The sequence below is a fragment of the Prionailurus bengalensis genome, chromosome E1, assembly GCF_016509475.1.
Source record: "Prionailurus bengalensis isolate Pbe53 chromosome E1, Fcat_Pben_1.1_paternal_pri, whole genome shotgun sequence".
NCBI classification, from domain to species: Eukaryota; Metazoa; Chordata; class Mammalia; order Carnivora; family Felidae; genus Prionailurus; species Prionailurus bengalensis.
In genome coordinates this window covers 42,124,986-42,144,578 of record NC_057347.1, presented here as the reverse complement: position 1 = coordinate 42,144,578, position 19,593 = coordinate 42,124,986, and positions in this window count along the sequence as shown.

Here is a 19,593-nt window from a genome sequence, read left to right as displayed (position 1 = left end):
TCCATTACTCATTTCATTTTCGCTTTGCCTGTAGCCATAACCTCAGCTTGTTAATTGGTTTTTTTTTTTTTTAACCAGGTCAAGTGACCAAGCCTTCATTCTTGATGATTCTAAATCCTCAGAATTGAGTTCCTGCGTTTTTTCTTTAACTTTTGCTATTGGACATGGAAGAAAGGAGAGGCACAGCAGAGAATCCCATGGGTCCTAGGCATAGTCTTCCCTACCTTCATGGCATAGCCGCAACCCAATATCCCTTGGAATTTGGGATAGTCACCCCAGAGGGTAACCTTCTGCGCTCTGAGCCCAGGCGAGCCTCGATCTCCAGTTTAGTGGACCCACTGTTGTATCTGGTGAAAGGATTCCTCCCTAGGTGTAGTAAATGTTATCAGAGCTCCTCTCACATTCGCTCAGCTCTTGGGTATACTGGAAGAACTGCCAACTGCCAAAAAAAAAACCTGCGACTCTTTCCCCAAGGGCTCTCTCTGGCCACTGGAGCCTGCTCTACTCCAACAAACACTGGGCAGGCTGAAAGTTCTGGGGAATTATACTTCTATCCAGAGCAACCCTCAGGAAATAACTGATGGGGATTGGTGAATAGATACCCCAGCTCCCTCAGCCCTCACTTGGGGTGGTCCTGAGGCTCACATTATTATTGGTTCCCTGAGTGTCCCAACAGGATTTTAAGCTCTAGCTGGTCACACTCTTAATATATATATTTTCTAATGTTAGAAAGAGAGAAGACGAGAGTGAGGGAGAGGAGCAGAGAGAGAGAGAGAGAGAGAGAGAGAGAGAATCTCAAGCAGGCTCCACGCTTAGCACAGAGCCCAATGCAGGGTTCGATCCCACGACCCTGGAATCATGACCTGAGCCAAAATCAGGAATTGGACACTCAACCTACTGAGCCATCCAGGTGCTCGTAGTTGTTCACACTCTTAACTTTCTTGAGGGCGTGCCCTTATTAGCCTCCTCTCCTTCCCCATGGTGCTTTCTCACTTGCTTCCTGGTGGTTCTTAGCATCATTTCTCAAATAAAAACTTGCCTTTGAATCCTTTCCCTAGGTTCTACTTCTAGGGCAACTCCCCCAAATACAGCTGGTATTTTAAGTGGTCCTAGGAAGCAGGTTCTCAGGATAGGATTCTGGAATTGTATTATGCACCATCCATATGGCAACAAGGGTTACTTTGCTGAGGTAAGTGGAGTCCTTAGATCCACTAGAGTGCTGCACATCATGATTACTTTCCCCTTGGTGAATACAGGGTGCACGGCCTGTGAATATCTCTAGTATTTGAGACGTAGGAGGGAAGTGGTCGTTATAAGGATGGCCGAGTTGGCCGGTTGTTGTTAAATGACATCAAAGTGCTAAAAGACAAAAATGAGAGACTCACATCAGCCAACTATCAACTCAGGGTTCAGGGTGAGAGCAGGAAGGCCTCTATGGCAGCATTTAAGGAAACTCTCATCTGCAGCCTGTGCTGAAAATCGATCCCATAATCTGATTGTGAGAATAGCAGAATTATATCTTTAAACATGCAACCAGTCAGGCCCCTGAGATCTGGTATGGGATCATCTGTCCTGGGACCCTCAGATTTTTTCCCTGAACCCTTTGGGGCAGCAGAAGTGGCCTCTCCTTGCCTGCATACTGTGCAAAGTCCACATCTGAGGCAGATGCCCCATAAGATGATACCTACCCTCTTCAAGATCTGACTCCCTCCATGATTCTAAAAAAAGTTTCTTAACATTTATTCGTTTTTGAGAGTGAGAGAGACAGAGCATGAGTGGGGGAGGGGCAGAGACAGAGGGAGACACAGAATCAGAGGCAGGCTCCAGGCTGCGAGCTGTCAGCACAGAGCCCGACGCGGGGCTCGAACTCGTGGACTGTGAGATCATGACCTGAGCCAAAGTCGGACGCTTAACCGACTGAGCTACCCAGGGACCCCCCACGGTTCTAGACCCATAACTTCGGTTAAGTGTCACCATGCACCAAGCACCAAGCGGGGAAGTACTATCCCAGCGACGACAAGAAAGGGATTATTCATCAGAAGACTGCAGGATTTGACTGGCTAACATGTCGCAGAAATTGGGAGAACGTGCCTCTACTTACCCTATGAGAGTGCTGGACGGGGGCCAGGGGGTGGAATATAAATAAGTCTGAATAATGGAGAGTTTATTGATCTGGGATGTTCTCCCAGAGCCGAGGAGTTAACATTTTAAAGCCTTGGCAAGGACATCTGAAGCCAGTTGCAAGATGCTACTGGCATAGATCTTCAAAATTTAGGAAAATCTACGCATTACAGCACATGAGGTGGAGAGGCCGGAACTGAGTGGCAGAATGCTGGGGAGGGGGGTTCAGAGGCAGAGAGGTGGGCACACCAGAATGAAATTATAATTATATGTGATCAGGGAACCCTCCAGCCCGCTGTATTCTTCATGGAGGCCCAGGGATACTTCTTCAATAAAGTGATAAGAAACGGGCTAGATGTTAGGGGACACTGGCCCTCTTTACAACTCAGTAGTGGTTCTGCTCTGCAGGTGAAAGTCGGTGGTAGCAGCAGCTGCTGTGGAAGGGGGCTTCCCAGAGTCATGTACGACGGGAGCCCAGAACAGAGGCCAGGTGATGGCACTTAGCAGGGTCAAGGTGGACCCTGTAATGGGCAGAAAGGCCAAAATGGTCACCTGGGGTCTATTGTGAGTGTTCGCAATTCTTCCGAATTGCTGTGTCGTATGGTTGGTTATTCTATGCTTCACTTGCTGAGGAACAAACTGTTTCCACAGGGGTCGAGCAATTTTACATTCCCACCAGAGATATACGAGGGTTCCAGTTTCTCCACCAACGCTTGTTAATTTTCCTTTATTTTATTTTATTTTATTATTATTATTATTTTTTTTTTTGAGAGAGAGAGAGAGAGCACAAGAAGGGAGAGGGGCAGAAGGAAAGAGAGAATCTTAAGCAGGGTCCTCACTCGGCTTGGAGCCTGATCCAGGGCTCGATCCAACAACCCTGGGATTATGACTTGAGCCAAAATCAGGAGTCAGGCGCTCAACTGACTGAGCCACCCAGGCGCCCCACTTTGAACATTTTTTAAATGAGTTGTCTGTCTTTGAGCGATTAACGTTTAAGCCGATTCTACTGATTTGCTGAAAATTTCTATACGCTGAATTAATTAACCTGTAGCTTCTTTTGGATTTTCTCGATACACGATTAGGTCATTTGCAAAAACAGGTTTGTCTTTTCCTCACCAAATAACAAGCATCCTTGTTCTGTTTTTGGCCTCAGAAGGAAAGATTTCAATATTAAGTGTGATGTTTGCTACAAGTTTTTTGTAGGTATCTCTTATCAGGTTACAGAAGTTCCCTTCTATTTTAGTTTGCTCAAAGTGTTCATCATTAATGGGTGACAAAATTTTATCAAATGCTTTTTCTGTTTCTGAGATGAATATTTGGTTTTTACTCTGTCTTTATGTTCATGTGGAGGATTACATAAATTGATTTTTTTCTAATGTCATCAAATTCCATTTCCAGGATAAGCCAATTTGGTCATGGTATATTACCTTTTTTATATATATTATTGGCTTTAGTTTGCTAAATGTTTTATTCATTTAGGCTTTTAAAATTTATGTTCATGCGTGAGATTGACCTATTATTTCCCTCCCTTGTACTATCCACGCCAGGTTTGGGTATTAAGATTATGCTGTTAAATGAGTTAAGACATGCCACCTTATTTTTTATGCTTCATGACATAATTTGTGAATCTTTGGAAGCATTTGCTTCTTGAATATGTGACTGAATTTAGTGATGAAGCTATCTGGTCATGGAACTATGCTGATTCAATTTATTTAATCGTTGTGCATCATTTGGGTATTCTATTTATTCTTTTTTTTTTTGTCTTAGTTTTTTTATTTTGACTTTGTCAACTGGTTCTCCATTTTTATTATCATTATTATTTTTAAAAATTTTTTAATGTTTATTTATTCTTGAGACAGAGACAGAGCATGAATAGGGGAGGGGCAGAGAGAGAGGGAGACACAGAATCTGAAACAGGCTCCAGGTTCTGAGCTGTCAGCACAGAGCCCGACACGGGGCTTGAATCCACAAACTGTGAGAGCATGACCTGAGCTGAAGTCAGACGCTTAACTGACTGAGCCACCCAGGCGCCCCAATGGTTCTCCATTTTTAAAACTCAACAACACCGAAGAATAATTTACACACAATAAATGGGCCCGTGTTAATTTTACAAGTCAATGAGTTTTGACAAATGCATACACCCACTATCAAGATATGGAATAATCCATCACTAAAAAGATTCCTTTGTGGGTCTTCCCAGTCAATCCTTTGCCTCACCCTTGTCCACAGGCAACCATTTATCTACTTTGTCACTGTAAACTAGTTTTTTTTAAAGAATTTTATTTAAATGTAATCATATAAGATGTATGTGTCTAGTTTCTTTCACTTAGCATAACATTTTGGGAATGTATTCATGTTGTTGCAAGTATCATTAATTCATCCCTTATTTATTATTATTATTTTTTAATGTTTATTTATTTTTGAGAGAGAGAGAGCAAAGGAGGGGCAGAGAGAGAGAGGGAGACACAGAATCCGAAGCAGGCTCCAGTCTCTGAGCTGTCAGCACAGAGCCTGACGCGGGGCTCGAACTCACACCCTGCTAGATCATGACCTGAGCCAAAGTCGGGCGCTTAACCGACTGAGCCACCCAGGGGCCCCAATTCATCCCTTATTGTTGCTGATGGGGATTGGTGGACAAATACAGTGGATAAAATGTAGTATCCCACTGTATAGATATAACACAATTTATTTGTCCATTTACTTGCTGATGGATATCGGGATTGTTTCGATTCTGTTTACTATTTCGGCGAAAGCTAGGACAAATGGTATTGTATAAATTTTCAGTACTTGTAATCAAATATTTTCATTTCTCTTGGGTATATACCTGAAAGTGGACTTGCTAGATCACATGGTAAGTATATGTTTAACTTCATAAGAAATTCCCAAATTGGTGGTACCATTTTACATCCCCATCACCAATGTATGAGAGAGCTACTTGCTTCTTATAGTAGACAACATTCAGTACATTTATTCTGTTTAATTTTAGCCACTCCGGTGGGTGTGCGGTGGGACCCCAATATGGTTCTTCTTTACTGAGGTGGAATTTACACACGGCAAAATGTTTAGATGTCAAGCATGGCATGCACTGATTTAGTAGATACGTGCACTCATGTATCCCACATAGCAGTTAGGGAACAGAACATTTCCACAACTCCAAGGACATTCTCCTGTGCTTCGTCCTAGTCAGTCTGCTCAGAAGCAACCACTGACCCGATTTCTAGAACCATAGATTCGTTTTGCCTACTCTAAAACTTTATAGAAGTGGAATCACACAATAAATACTCTTTGGCACTGGCTGTTTTTCGTTCAGCACGATGTTTTTGAGATTCGCTGATGTTGAAGCATCTGTAAGTAACTATTTACTTTTATCGATGAGATGAGAAGTATATCACAGTTTGTTCATTCTCCCGTTGATAGACATTTGAGCTGTTTGTAGTGTTTGGCTATTATGAAGAAAACTTCCAAGAACATTCTCATTCAAGATATATTTCAGATCTCTGGGATAAATATCTAGGATTGATTAAAGGAATCATAGGATAAGTATATGGTTAACTTTTAAAGAAACCGCCAAGCCGATTTCCAAAGTGGTTGTGCAATTTGTACGATATATAAAAGTGTAAGATTTCCAACGCTCCACCCCCTTTCCAACACTCAGTGCTGTTGATCTCTGCATTTTATTTTTTTTTATTTTTTTTAGGTTTATTTATTTATTTTGAGAGAGAGAGAGAGAGAGCACAAGCAGGGGAGCAGCAGAGAGAGGGAGAGACAGAATCCCAAGTGGGGCTCGAACTCATGAATTGTGAGATCACGACCTTGGGCTGAGATAAAAGAGCCGGGTGCTTAACCTACTGCACCACCCAGGCACCCCTGTTGATCTCTGCATTTTAGCCGTTTAACTGGGTAGGTAGTGGTATCTCCTTGTGGACTTAATTTTTTTTTTTTTCATTTCTCTAATGACTAATGATGTTGAGCTTTTCAACGAGCTTATTAGCCATTTGTGTGTGTGTGTGTGTGTGTGTGTGTGTGATGTGTCTGTTCAAGTCTTTTGCAAATTTTTTTCATTGAGTTGTTTGCCTGGTTTCATCACTGAGTTGTAGGAATTCTTTACATAGTCCAGATGCAAGCCTTTTGTCAGATATGTACGTTGCAAACATTTTCTCTCAGACCATGACTTACTGCATTACTCAAGGTGCTGAGTTTTGTTTCCCAAAATGCTGGACTTGGTCCTATCGGGCAATTAGTTAACTTACTCATGAGAAACTCAATTCTTTCGAAACTTATTTGTAAGGTGTTAGGGGAGGTCTAAACGTGCCTTTACTCTAACGCTACAGTAGCCCTACTACCAAGGTGTCTGTTACCTTTCTGGAGCCTCTCCTGAGTGCCCTGGGTGTTTTAACAAGGATTCTCCACTCTGGGTGGCCGGAACTTAGCTACGTCCTCGCCTTCTGTAATCTCTGGCAAGTCTTTCGCTTACAGCCTGCCACTGCCTCTCTCAGATGGGTGGAATTTCACCCTCACATACGTGGCTTAGTATTCAACGGCAGTCTCAGGGACACTCTGATGCATATTTCTGGAGCTCTTTCTATACATAGCTCCTTTATCTGTAATATTCCATTTTGCAAATTCCAGTCGTGAAAGCCTCCCTAACCTCTGTCCTCTTGTCTCAACCCCGGCAAACCCCGCTGCTTTGGGACAACTTCCCAGCACCGATGAGGCCGTGCCTCCGGGCAGAAACTGGAACAAGCATGGGGCTTACTTTGTTCCCCTCGTCTTAGAGATTTCAGCCCTGCACCGCCCATCGTCAATGTCTACAACGGTTGTTTCCTACGTCTCGTCTAGTTTTCTAGTCGTTTACAGCAAGACAGCCAGTCCAGTCCTTGCACCTCCGTCATGATGAGGTAGAATTCCCTTTTGGCTTCTGGAGAGGGTATAAGTCATAGTTTTCTAAGACTCTGCCCATTTTATTGAAAATTTTAAATTCTTGGCATAAAATCAATGCATCCATAATATACTCTTATTTTTATTTTATTTTTCTTAAGTTTTTTTTTTTTTTAAGTTTATTTATTTTGAGAGAGAGAGAGAAAGAGAGAGCATGCGAGCGGAGCAAGGACAGAGAGAGAGGGGGACAGAGGACCTGACGTGGCCTCTGCACTGACAGCAGCAAGCCCCATGCGGGGCTCAAACTCATGAACTGTGAGATCGTGACCTGAGCTGAAATTGGCCGCTCCACTGACTCAGCCACTCAGGCGCCCCCTCTTATTTGTAATGTCCTTAAAAACCGGTAGTGAAGTTCACGTTTTCATTTACTTCTTAAAGTTGCTTTATTTTAAGTGATCTCTACACCCAACGTGGGGCTGAACTCACAACCCCGAGAACGAGTCACATGCTCTTGCGACTGAGCCAGCCAGGCGCCCAATCACCTTTTCGTTCCTGACATTTGCCGAACGAGATCTTTGTTTTCATAAGTCACACTAGAGATTTTTAAATTTTATTAATCTTTTAAAAGAAGTAACTTTGTTGTTATTGATTCTATGATACTTTATTTTGTGTTTTATGTATTTTTACTCTAACTTTTTTCTACCTTTTTTTTCTTTTTTAATAGTCAACTTAGTTAACATACCACGTAGTCTTGGCTTCAGGAGTAGAACCTAGTGATTTGTCTCTTCTATATAACATCCAGTGCTCCTGGACTATATAAAAATTGCCCTCCTTAATGCCCGTCACCCATTTAACCCACCCACCCCACCCTCCCCCTCCAGCAACCTTCAGTTTGTTCTCTATTTTTAAGAGTCTCTTGGGGCACCTGGGTGGCTCAGTGGTTTGGGCGTCTGACTTCGGCTCATGTCATGATCTCACAGGTTCGTGGGTTTGAGCCCCGTGTCGGGCTCAGTGCTGACAGCTCAGAGCCTGGAGCCTGCTTCAGATTCTGAGTCTCCCTCTCTCTCTGCCCCTCTCCTGCTTGTTCTCTCTCTCTCTCTCTCTCTCTCTCTCTTAAAAATAACTAAATAAAAACTTAAAAAAAAAAGTCTCTTATGGTTTACCTCCCTCTCTGTTTTAAAAAAATTTTTTAATGTTTATTTTATTTTTGAGAGAGACAGAGCATGATCAGGGGAGGGGCAGAGAGAGAGGGAGACACAGAATCCAAAACAGGTTCCAGGCTCCAAACTGTCAGCACAGAACCCGACGCGGTCTCCAACTCAAGAACCATGAGATCATGACCCGAGCCGAAGTCGGACACTTAACCGACTGAGCCACCCAGGCGCCCCAGGTTGTTCATTTTCTTATTGTTGAATTTTATGACTTCTTTGCATATTTTCGATAATAGTCCATTATCAGATGTATCTTTTGCAAGTATTTTCTCCCAGTCTGTGGCTTGTCTTCTCGTTCCTTGGCATTGTCTTTCATTCGGTTCAAAACTTTTTATAATTTCCATTTTGGTTTCTTCTTTAACCCTTGGGAACCAGGAGGGCAGATAGTCAGAGACATACAGAGATGTATAAACATATATGTCTCTCTGTGTACATATGTATGTATATATATGTTTATATATTTATAAATATATTTTAGACATGTATAGATAAATGTTTGTTAATAAATAATAGTAATAAATTATAATAAATAAATAGATAATAAATAATAAATTGCTTTATTGCCAAGAAACTGGCTTACTCAGTTGAGGGGGTGCTGATTAGCAAGTCCAAAGTCTATAGGGCAAGTGTTGACACTTCAGTCCACGGGTAGAATTTCTTCGTCATCAGGGAACCCTTACTTTTGCTCCATAAGGCCTTTCAACTGATTGGATGAGGACCATCCATATTATCTTTTACTTAAAGTCAACAGACTGTAGATGTTAATCACATATAAAAATACCCTCAGAGAACACCTAGATTCGTGTTTGATTGAATGAGCCCTGTAGACTAGTCAAGTTGGCATGTAGAATGAACACATCACCCTGCTGTATCGGCCTCTGTCTGATGTTTCTCTCATGATGAGACCTGAGGTTATGAGTTGCAGGAAGGGAGATCATGGAGTCCCAGATGCATCCCGCCATATCAAGTGTGCATACTGTTAACATAACTAACGATGGATAATGTTGATCCTGCTCCCTGGCTGAGGTAGCATTTACCAGGTTATTCCACTGTAAAGTTATACGTGTCCCTCCCCACACACACACTTTCCAAATTGTACTCTTTTGAAGGGAGTCACTAGGCATAGCCTACCCTTGAGTAGTGGAGGGGGGTATCAATATGTAGTCTTTAGAATTCGTCCGTATGGGAGATTTATCTCTTCTCCTCCATTTATTAATTTATTCAATCATTTAAATATATCAATATGGACTCATGGATATTTAGTTTCTACTTTAGGTTATAATCCAATTCTACTTTATCTACTTATTTATTTTGCTCAAATTGTTCTCGCTTTGGCCATTGGGAGCTGCATGATCCGCGTTTTCCTGTCTTCTTACCTTCACCTTTCAGCATTCACAATCCACAAGCGTTTATTGACATCTACTGTGTGCCATGCCCTGCGCTAGTCATTCATGATCTACATGTGGTTTAGTACATAAGTGGAGAGAAGGAACAGGAAGAAGGACACTCGAAGTTAGAACTGTGAGATTTGAACGGGAGCAAGGAGCGATAGGCTCCGATTTGGGCTTTAGAAAGGTCATCAGTTACGGGGAAGCCAATGAATGGCTCCTTGGTGACTGGCCAGAGAAGGTGGAAGTTTTGCAGTTACTGCCAGGTTTCTGGCTTGAGCTATGGGTGGATGGGGGTGTCACTGGCTGACAGAGGGCAACTTGGAAGAGGACCAAGTTACAAGAGTGTGCACAGTGAAAAGAGGAGATACGAAAGACAGACTTTGGGGAGCACTGACATGGGGGGAGGTGATAGGAGGAAGGTGAACCAGCCTAGAAGATAGAGAAGAAACCATCAAAGGAATAAGGGAGGGGAACTGAAAGCAGATATTTCCAAGACGGGAGAGAGGCTGCACATGTCAAATGCTACAGAGAAGTCCAGCTGGGGAGCTGGAAAGTGTCCATTAGATTTAGCAACTAATTGGTTATTAGTGGAAAGGGGAGACAGGGAAGAGGCTGGACAGTCTTGGGCAGAGGAGGGAACAAGAGGCAAGCAAGAGGAGTTGAGCTGTGAAGGGGAGGAGAGCAACAGGGCAATCATGGTCGGGTCAAGAGAAGATTGGTTATTTTAATGGGATAGGCTTGAGTTCATTTAGGGCCGTAGGGAAGGAGCCAGTGTGTGCGTTGGGAGAAGTGGGCACACAGTGAGGGAGGACGATGGAAGTGGTGGGGGCCAGGTGGAGGGCTCAGGAGAGGTAGGGAGTCACTAGGAGCAGCCTGGGCCCCCTGGAGGGCAGGCGGTGTCACTACAGACAAGTTTACGGGCGTCGGGGTAGGAGAGGCTGTTTACTAAATTCTTTAAAGTCCAGGGGCCTTTACTGATGGAGAGAAATCCTCACTACTTTGCGAACTTGGTTTCATGTCCCTTTTACTAACTTTCTGAATCTACTGAGTGATACTGCTTTAAGCAATCAACATCTCTAATTAATTTGCCCAGCACATTCACCCCAATTAGGAATTTGACAAACTAAATTTCTCTAAACATTTTAAACTTGAGTTGCCTTTTGACAATGACAGTGAAAAAATAAGCGGGGCGCCTGGGTGGCTCAGTCTGTCGAGCGTCGGCTCAGGTCACGATCTCGCGGTCTGTGGCTTCGAGCCCCGCGTCAGGCTCTGTGCTGAGAGCTCGGGAGCCCGGAGCCTGCTTCGGATCCTGTGTCTCCCTCTCTCTCTTGCCCCTTCCCCACTCTCTCTCTGTGTCTCAAAAATAGATGATAAATAAATAAATAATTTTAAAAATTTTAAAAAATAAAATTGCTTCCAAACATACCATGTCTGGTTACCAGGCAAACCGAGGCTTCTTTGCAATGGTTATTTTCCAATGATCTAAAGTCTCTCTTTCTTTCTTTTTTTTTTCATGTTTATTTTGTTTGAGAAAGAGACAGAGCACGAACGGGGGAAGGGCAGTGAGAGAGGGAGACACAGAAACCGAAGCAGACTCCGAGCTGTCAGCACAGAGCCCCACGACGCGGGGCTCAGACTCGCCACCCACGAGCTCACGACCTGAGCTGTAGTCGGACACTCAACCGACTGAGCCACCCAGGCGCCCCTAAAGTCTGTCTTTAAAGTACAAAATGAGGAGAGGGAACTTAAAGCCACTGCGTGGAGGCATCTCTCATGTCCTTGCTTATTTTTTGCTTTCATTTTCTGCCCCTTTGATCACACACAAGGATGGATGGCCACTGGGGCAGAGGCCTGTCCCCGGCCAGAAGCACATGCTGACTCTCTGGACTTCCTGTTCGTGTTGCCCCGCCTCCTTTGCACACCTGGCTTGTTTCAGGCTCGCCTAATTACCCTTACTTGCCTGGTGCTCAAACCACGCCTGCCCAGCAGAAGGGCTTCTCGGCACTGCCCTGAATGTATTCCTGCTTCTTCAGGACATGAAAGCCGCTATCATCCTGGGATTCTTATTCCCTTTCCTCTGCTACGTCGCAGGAGGGAATCCCTGCTCATCCTGAGGTTTAGAGGCCAAAATGATGTGACTTAGTGCCTGCGAGGCTCCTCCCGTGGGTTCTGGGCTGCTGCCTTTGCATCGTCCCAGGATGGGGGAGGGGGGTTACTCTCTCCCAGACTTGAAGGCCCCGGGACCCTCAGCATGGGTTTCGGGCTTCTGTATCTCCAAGTACCTAGCATGGTGCCCCATACATTAGTAGGGCAAAATAAATGTTATGGACCTACTCCTTGGATGAATAAAGGAACTAACGCCCCATCTTTTCAGAGCTGAGGCTTAGGAAACCCCATTTCATCCAGCTATCCAAAAGATAAACTGAGGCATAGACTGGAAACCCTTCCCCCATCCTCCTCCTCCTGCCCGTATCAGACCTAGTATTTTTTCTCCCAAGCCTCCCAGCTGTCAGCACTGGATTCTGAGATAGGGGCCTGGGCCCTGCAGACAGGCTCCCTACTCCCCACCCCACCCTACCCCACCCAGGGCCCCTTCTGCACCACTGGCCAGGCCCAAGTGGAAATCAACCAGTGTTGGGGCAGGCCTGAGGCTCTGGGTCCTGATTGGCTGCTCCAAGGCTTATTCAAAAAGAAACAAAGCACAGTCAACAGGGGGAACTTGGACTTGGGGACTCCTTGTCCTTCTCCAAGCTCAAGAAGGGACAGTTGAGTTACTAAGCTGAATCTGCTGGAGCCTGTTGGCCTCGCCATCCAGGGAGACGGAGCACATGGGAGAAATAGAGGGTTCTGAAACATCCCCCACGAGGTCTTTCCAGAGCTCAGCCTCGCTGTTGCGATTGGAGGTGGGCAGCTCTAGGTCTCCTGACTGGGACAGTCTACAGAGGAGGAGAAGCTAGGGTTGGGGGTTTGGGGACCCAGAGGCCTTGCTCCCCGCTTTCTCCACCAACCAGGCCTTTGGGCATCTACCCCCACCTGCTGGGAGTGTCACATCTCAGGGTCCCGCTGATGGAGGCCTCCCCTCAAGGGATCCCTGTGCTGACTAGAGTTTTCCCCTAACCGTGGCAATAGCTACTAATCATCAAACGTGACCGTGTGTGCCTGGAGCTATGTACAGGGCCCCCTGTACAATACCTCACACTACCTGCACAATGTTATGGGCGAATGTTATGGGTAAAGACTGTGAGACTTGGAAGACATCTGGGAACTTACTCAAGGTCACACAGCTAGTAAGAGCAGATACAGTTGGTTTGACTCCAAAGCCTTTGGCTGAACCACAACTCCCTGAACACACACACACACACACACACACGCGCACACACACGCACACACAGTGGGAGACACACCCATAGGCCCAGGCCCTGAGACAGACCCTGCCATCAGCTGTCAGGCGGAGGCGCCAAACATCTGGCTCAGCAGATAGGAGGGGTGAGAAGAGAGGGAGCTGTTTCTGGAGGGAGGAGCCATCCGCCATCTGTCAAGTCAGGCCTGGCCCTCTCCCGGAGGAAATGTCCCCTCCTCCGGGAAGGGTGGTGAGAGAAGGGGCCCCCACGGGCTGGGAGGGGAGGTCCAGACTGACAGGGAGCCCCCCTCCCTGCTTCCCCGAGGAGGGGTGAGTCAGCCACAGAGACCCCAGGGGATGCTTGTGAAAGACAAGTCAGGGGCAAGACCTGAACGGCAGAGGGAGGGTGCCCTGCCCCCACCTCCTGCCCAGCTCAGGTGCACCAGCAGCTGTCTCCCCACTGGAGCCACGGACACGCACTAAACAGGGGCAAATTCCTGCGCATCATCACTCTCCCCTCCCCTCCTTCCCTTCCTTCCCCCCTCATCGCCCTGCCCAGGCCCAGCCCAAGAAGTGTGGAGCTCCAGCCAATGCTGGCTGTTGAGGTTTCACGTGGAATCACGATTGCAGAGACACGTATGTTATCCTCACTTTATTTAAAAAAATTTTTTATGGGGGCGCCTGGGTGGCGCAGTCGGTTAAGCGTCCGACTTCAGCCAGGTCACGATCTCGCGGTCCGTGAGTTCGAGCCCCGCGTCGGGCTCTGGGCTGATGGCTCGGAGCCTGGAGCCTGTTTCCGATTCTGTGTCTCCCTCTCTCTCTGCCCCTCCCCCGTTCATGCTCTGTCTCTCTCTGTCCCCAAAATAAATAAAAAAACGTTGAAAAAAAAATTTTTTTTTTATGTTTATTTATTTATTTTGAGACAGAGAGAGACAGAGCATGAGTGAGGGAGGAAGAGAGAGAGGGAGACGAGACACAGAATCCGAAGCAGGCTCCAGGCTCCGAGCTGTCAGCACAGAGCCCGACGCGGGGCTCGAACCCACGAACCGTGAGATCATGACCCGAGCCGAAGTTGACGCCCAACTGACTGAGCCACCCAGGCACCCCTATCCGCACCTTATTTTAAAATAAAGGGCCCAGGGGAGGGTGACTGGGGAAGACCATGCTTGATTCTGGGGTTCCTCTCGCACAGTGCAAGTTGCCCTGGGGACCACAGATGGAGACTTCCAGATGTGGCATCCTGCTACCTTGGCTCCTGGCATCAGGGGCCCTCTGAGCCCAGAGGGATAGTGCCTGGAGCTGACCCTCCCCCCCCCCCGCCCCGCTCCTCCCCCCAACCTCCCTGACCTGCAAAAGAGGCTCTTCCATGCTTCTGATATTTCAAAGGGTCAGGCATGGAAAGCAGGGAGGAGGGACAGGCAGCTTCCCAGCGGTGGTTGGTCGCCTGATAATGCATGCTCAGCCTCCATGCCACCTTGTTCTGAGCTCCGACTGGGGGCAGGCCCACCCTGAAAGCAGAGGGTGACCAGGTCACAAGGAAGCCCTTGGGAAGGGGAAGAATAGTGTGGTGGAGGTCCCTCCAAAGGGGAGGTGGCTAGACTGGGGAGGGACTGAGCTCAATTTTTGTTTAAGTTTATTCATTTTGAGAGAGTGAGAGAGCAGGGGAGGGAGGGAGAGAGAGAGAGAGAGAGAGAGAGAGAATCCCAAGCAGGCTTCACACGGTCGGCGCAGAGCCTGACACGGGGCTCGAACTCACGAACCCTGAGATCACGACAGATCACGATCGGAGCCAAAATCAAGAGTCAGATGCCTAACCGACTGAGCCACCCAGGTGCTCTGGGACTGAGCTCAATTTTAAACATTTAACCAGGGGAAGGGAGAGTGCAGAGACCTGGACTAGTAGGGCGGGACCTGGGACCAAGAGCAAGTTCAAAGCCAGGAGGCCCGGTCAGGAGGTCAGCAGAAACTGGGTCAGAAGGAGGAATTTGGACTTTATCCTGAGGCCGCCCGCCAGGAGCGGCTGGAAATAGGGTAGGGAGTGCGGGGTCGGTGGGCCCCTGGCGCCTGCGCGTGGCTCACTGTGTGTGCCCTGGCCCCATAGCCCTTCGGGAAGGAAGAGGGAGCCTGCTCTTCATACTTCCTCCGCCCAAGCAAGGCTCCCATCATCCCGGGCAGGTCGCCTGGGCCCTAAGTAGGCAGGGGCAGGGAGAGGGGGTGTCTTCAGCTGTGAATCCGGGCAGTCAGAACCGAGCGGCGGGCCTTCAGGCCTCCGTAAGCCTATGGGCTTCTGCAGCCCTGCCTGAGCCTGAGGGACCCACCTACGTCTGGCTCCCTGAGGCGGCTTGACCTTGAACTCTCACTGACTGAGAAGAGCCATTTCCTTGAAGGTTTTCCCTCCCCGTCCCCATCCCAAGCATTGTGCCCTGGCTGCCTGCGTGGGAACCCAGTCCCAGCTCCACAGCTTATGAGCTGTGTGACCTCTGGGAAGTTACCTCACCTCTCTGTGCCTCACTTTGTTCAAGTATTGTGAGGATTAACAAAGAACAGCCTGTAAGACAGCCACCTTATTGAGGGTAGTCTTTGTGCCTTGTGATTAAGTCTTTTTGTATGGCTGAGGAAGCAGAGGGTCAGAGGTTGCTGGTTAATAGGCAAGAGATGAGGTGGAAAGGGCTTAGATTTTAGCCTCCAGCCCTGGGCTGGGGTTTGTCCCAAGATTAAACTCTTCCTCATTCCAAAGCCCTTTGGTCTCGGGGACTTGTGAGCCATCCTATAGCTTCTCTCTCCGCCTGTGAGCTGTGCTTTACCCCTGGGGACAGAGCTAGACCATGGGGTTGGTGTTAGATGAGACAGTACCAGAAAGGATGATTTGGACCAGGGCCCGCCAGGTTGGGAAATGGAAGCAGGCAGCGCTACAGGGGACAGGGACAGCACTATCAGCGTTCTGCACCAGAGGGTCCTGCTTGTCTTGAGAGAAGCCTCCTCCTTGAAGCCTTCCCTGACCACTTTGCAATCTTATCAGAGAATTCCTGGGGCCTGAGAAGTTGCAGCTACGCCTAGGCAAGCAGAGTGCCCTGTACGTGGTAAGGGCCAACCTTCTATATATCACTGAGGCACTTCTAGAGAGTCATCCCATGTATTAGCTCATTTCATCCTCCTAACAGCCCTGGGAGGGAAGGATGCTACGTTTACAACCTCAGGTCTAAGGTTCAGGGACGTTTGAATGTCTTGTTCATGGAGCATTGGCTGAGACACAAGTCCTGGCCCCCTGGTTCCAAGTCACACGCAGTCTGTGCCCTACAGCACTTCTCCTGAGGCTAGGGCTGTCTCTGGACGCGTAATTTAAACTCCAAATTTCCTAGCAGCCAAGGTAAAAAGGAAGGTCTGATAAGACAGGTAGTTCTCCCTCCGCTGAAACAAAGAAACCGATCAGTTTGTCTGAAGTTTCATTTATTTAAATTTTTTTTCAACGTTTATTTATTTTTGGGACAGAGAGAGACAGAGCATGAACGGGCGAGGGGCAGAGAGAGAGGGAGACACAGAATCGGAAACAGGCTCCAGGCTCTGAGCCATCAGCCCAGAGCCCGACGCGGGGCTCGAACTCACGGACCGCGAGATCGTGACCTGAGCCGAAGTCGGACGCTCAACCGACTGAGCCACCCAGGCGCCCCAAGACCTCTTCCTAGTGCTCGATGCCAGGGGGAATGAATTCATGGCTTCTATGTAACATCCTCACCCGGGGACTTGCAGAAGAGTTACAGAAACTTGTCCGAAACAACCATTTCCTCTTCTTTGTTTTAAAGTTTATTTATGGGGGTACCTGGATGGCTCAGTCGGTTAAGCGTCCGACTGTGGCTCAGGTCATGATCTCACAGTTGATGGGTTCGAGCCCCAAGTCAGGCTCTGTGCTGACAGCTCGGAGCCCGGAGCCCGCTTTGGATTCTGTGTCCCCCTCTCTCTCTCTGCCCCTTCCCCCACTCACACTCTGTCTCTCACTCTCTTTTTCTCTCAAAAATAAATAAACATTACAAAGTTGGAAAAAAAAAGCTTCTTTATTTATTTGGGGGTGGGGTGGTGTGAGAGGGGCAGAGAGAGAATCCCAAGCAGGCTCCACGCTGTCAGCATGGAGCCTGAACCCACGAACCGTGAGATATGACCTGAGCCGAAATCAAGAGTCTGATGCTCAATCAACTGAGCCACCCATGAACCCCTAAAGCAACCATTTCTTGGGGGCACCTGGGTGGTTCAATCGGTTAAGCGTCCGACTTCAGCTCAGGTCATGATCTCACGGTTCATGAGTTTGAGCCCCGCGTTGGGCTCTGTGCTGACAGTTCAGAGCCTGGAACCTGCTTCGGCTTCTGTGTCTCCCTCTCTCCCTGCCCTACCCCCAACTGTGCTCTGTCTCTCTGTGTCTCTCAAAAATGAATAAATGTTTAAAAAAATTTTTTTAAACAACCATTTCTTACGTTGATCCCACTAGAGGCCAAAGGCAAGCCATTGGTGAGAACTTGAGGTAGAATTTACCAGGGGGAGGACACTAACAGACTCCAGATGAGGTTTCCCGGCTTCTCACTTGATTCAGGGTGGAGCTGAGCCATCAGCACAGCCAGCACCTCAGGTAGAAAGAGCTGGAACAGAGCTGGAGCCACAGAGAGCAAGGTTCAAACCTTGGCCCTATTACCTGCTATGTAACCTTAGGCAAGTTACTTAATCTCTCTGAGCCCCATTTCCCCCCATCTGTAAGATGGGAATGAGAATGCATTCCTCAAATAATTATTGTGGGGGAGTCGTTCATTCATTCAGTACAAATTCATTACTTTGCCTGTTCCAGGCACTGTGCTAGGCCCTGGAGATACAGTGATAGACACAAGCCCTTGCAAAAAACTTGCCCTTGTGAAATTGATGTTCCGGTGGAGAGAGAATAACAAATAATGAAGCAGGAAACCATCCGCTGGTAGGAAAAAGAAGAGTATTTAGCAGGTGACATGATTCTGGCAGATTACTGGACACCCTCTAATTTTCATTTGCCTTTTCTTCCCGGGTAATAGAACTCTGGATACACGACTTCCCCAAATAAAGACTACATTTCCCAGGCTCCCTTGAAGCCGAGTATAGCCATGTGACTAAGTCCTGGCTAATGGGGCGTGAGCAGAAAGTCTCCAGGAAATAGCCTGCAAGAGAAGGGGCACATCCTTCCTTACCCTTTCCTCCTCCCTGCTGGCTGGAATGCAGAAGTGATGGCTGAAGCTCAAGCAGCCACGATGAACCATGAAGAGAAAGCCACATGCCAAGGATGCCACAGAATAGAAGGTACCCGGGCGGGGTCCCTGACACTGCAGAGCACCATGCCAGCCGGGGAGCTCCAACCTCCAGATTTTACATCTAAGAGAAATAAACTCCCATTTTGCTTTAAACTGCTGAGATTTGGGGTTGTCTCTGACACACAGTGCACACTGATTTTCCTTGACGCAGTAATAGAGTGGCTGGAGGTTATCTCGAAATGGATGGTCAAAGAAGGTCTTTTGCGGGGGGTGACATTGATCTAAGGCCTGAATGGTGAGAAGGAGTCGGCGGGGGGGGGGGCGGGGAGGAGCATCCAGGCAGGGTGGGGAGAGACAGGCAGGAATGATGCAGGTGCCTCGATGGAGCAGCAAAGGGCCGGAGTGGTCTGTAGCAGGGGGAGTCACGACGGGGGAGTCACGGGGGAGCACCCCTCTGAGTGCTGGGTGGCACCTAGGGAGCTCGAGTGAAGCCAGGAGACCAGATGGGAGGCTCCTGGGGTGATTGAGGAGTGGGGTGGTGGGGTTTAGGACTCCGAGGGAGGAGGGTTGGGCTGATTCATCCCTGAACACCTTTCCAGTTCTAGTCCCATCCCCCACCTCCCCTCTTCTCCTCCCCCCCCCCCCCAGCCCTCACCTGCCCTAATGGCGACTGGTCCAATCAAAATGTGCAGGGATTACTGCCCCACTTCCATTAACCCCCGAGTGGCTCTGCACCCCCAACTCACGCGGTTCCTTATACCTCTGGTCCTTCCACATGGGAGTCCTTGCTTGCTCTTCCGATGCACTTTCCTAAGACTCAGCTCAGAAGACTCCCTGGGGACATCTCCACTTTCCAATCACTCGTCCCTCAGGCCCCCCATCCTTTTCACACACCTGTGACTGCACCGCGTGGTTGTTAGGTGCTGCCGGTGTGAGCACCCACTGGGTGTGAGCTTCTGGAGGGTGGATACTCTGTCCCCGTGGCTCCTTCTCCCTCCACAACTCAGTCCCTTACCTGTGCCCCCGGCAGATTATGCTTCCCGTTTTCATCGCATTAGGTGTTCACAACAGCCCAGAGAGGAACACCAAGAGTGGAGAGATGATAGGCCAGCTCAAGGTCACATATCCACCGAGGTCCCAAAGCCTCCTGCCCCCACAGTTCCCCTGAACCCAAATGTCCCAGCCATGGGGTGCTTCCGCATGGTTTGAGTCCCCAGTCCGTGAGGGCACAGGAAGTCATATCTTCACCAGGGAATACCCATGGACCCCTCCAGGTCAGCTGGCCAGACCCTGTCCTCTCTGCCAGCCTCCCGGCTCCCTTCAGTGGGTCACCCCATGCCATCTGGACGCCTCAGCTCAGCAGCCCCTGCAAACCACAGTCCTCTTTGCCCCGA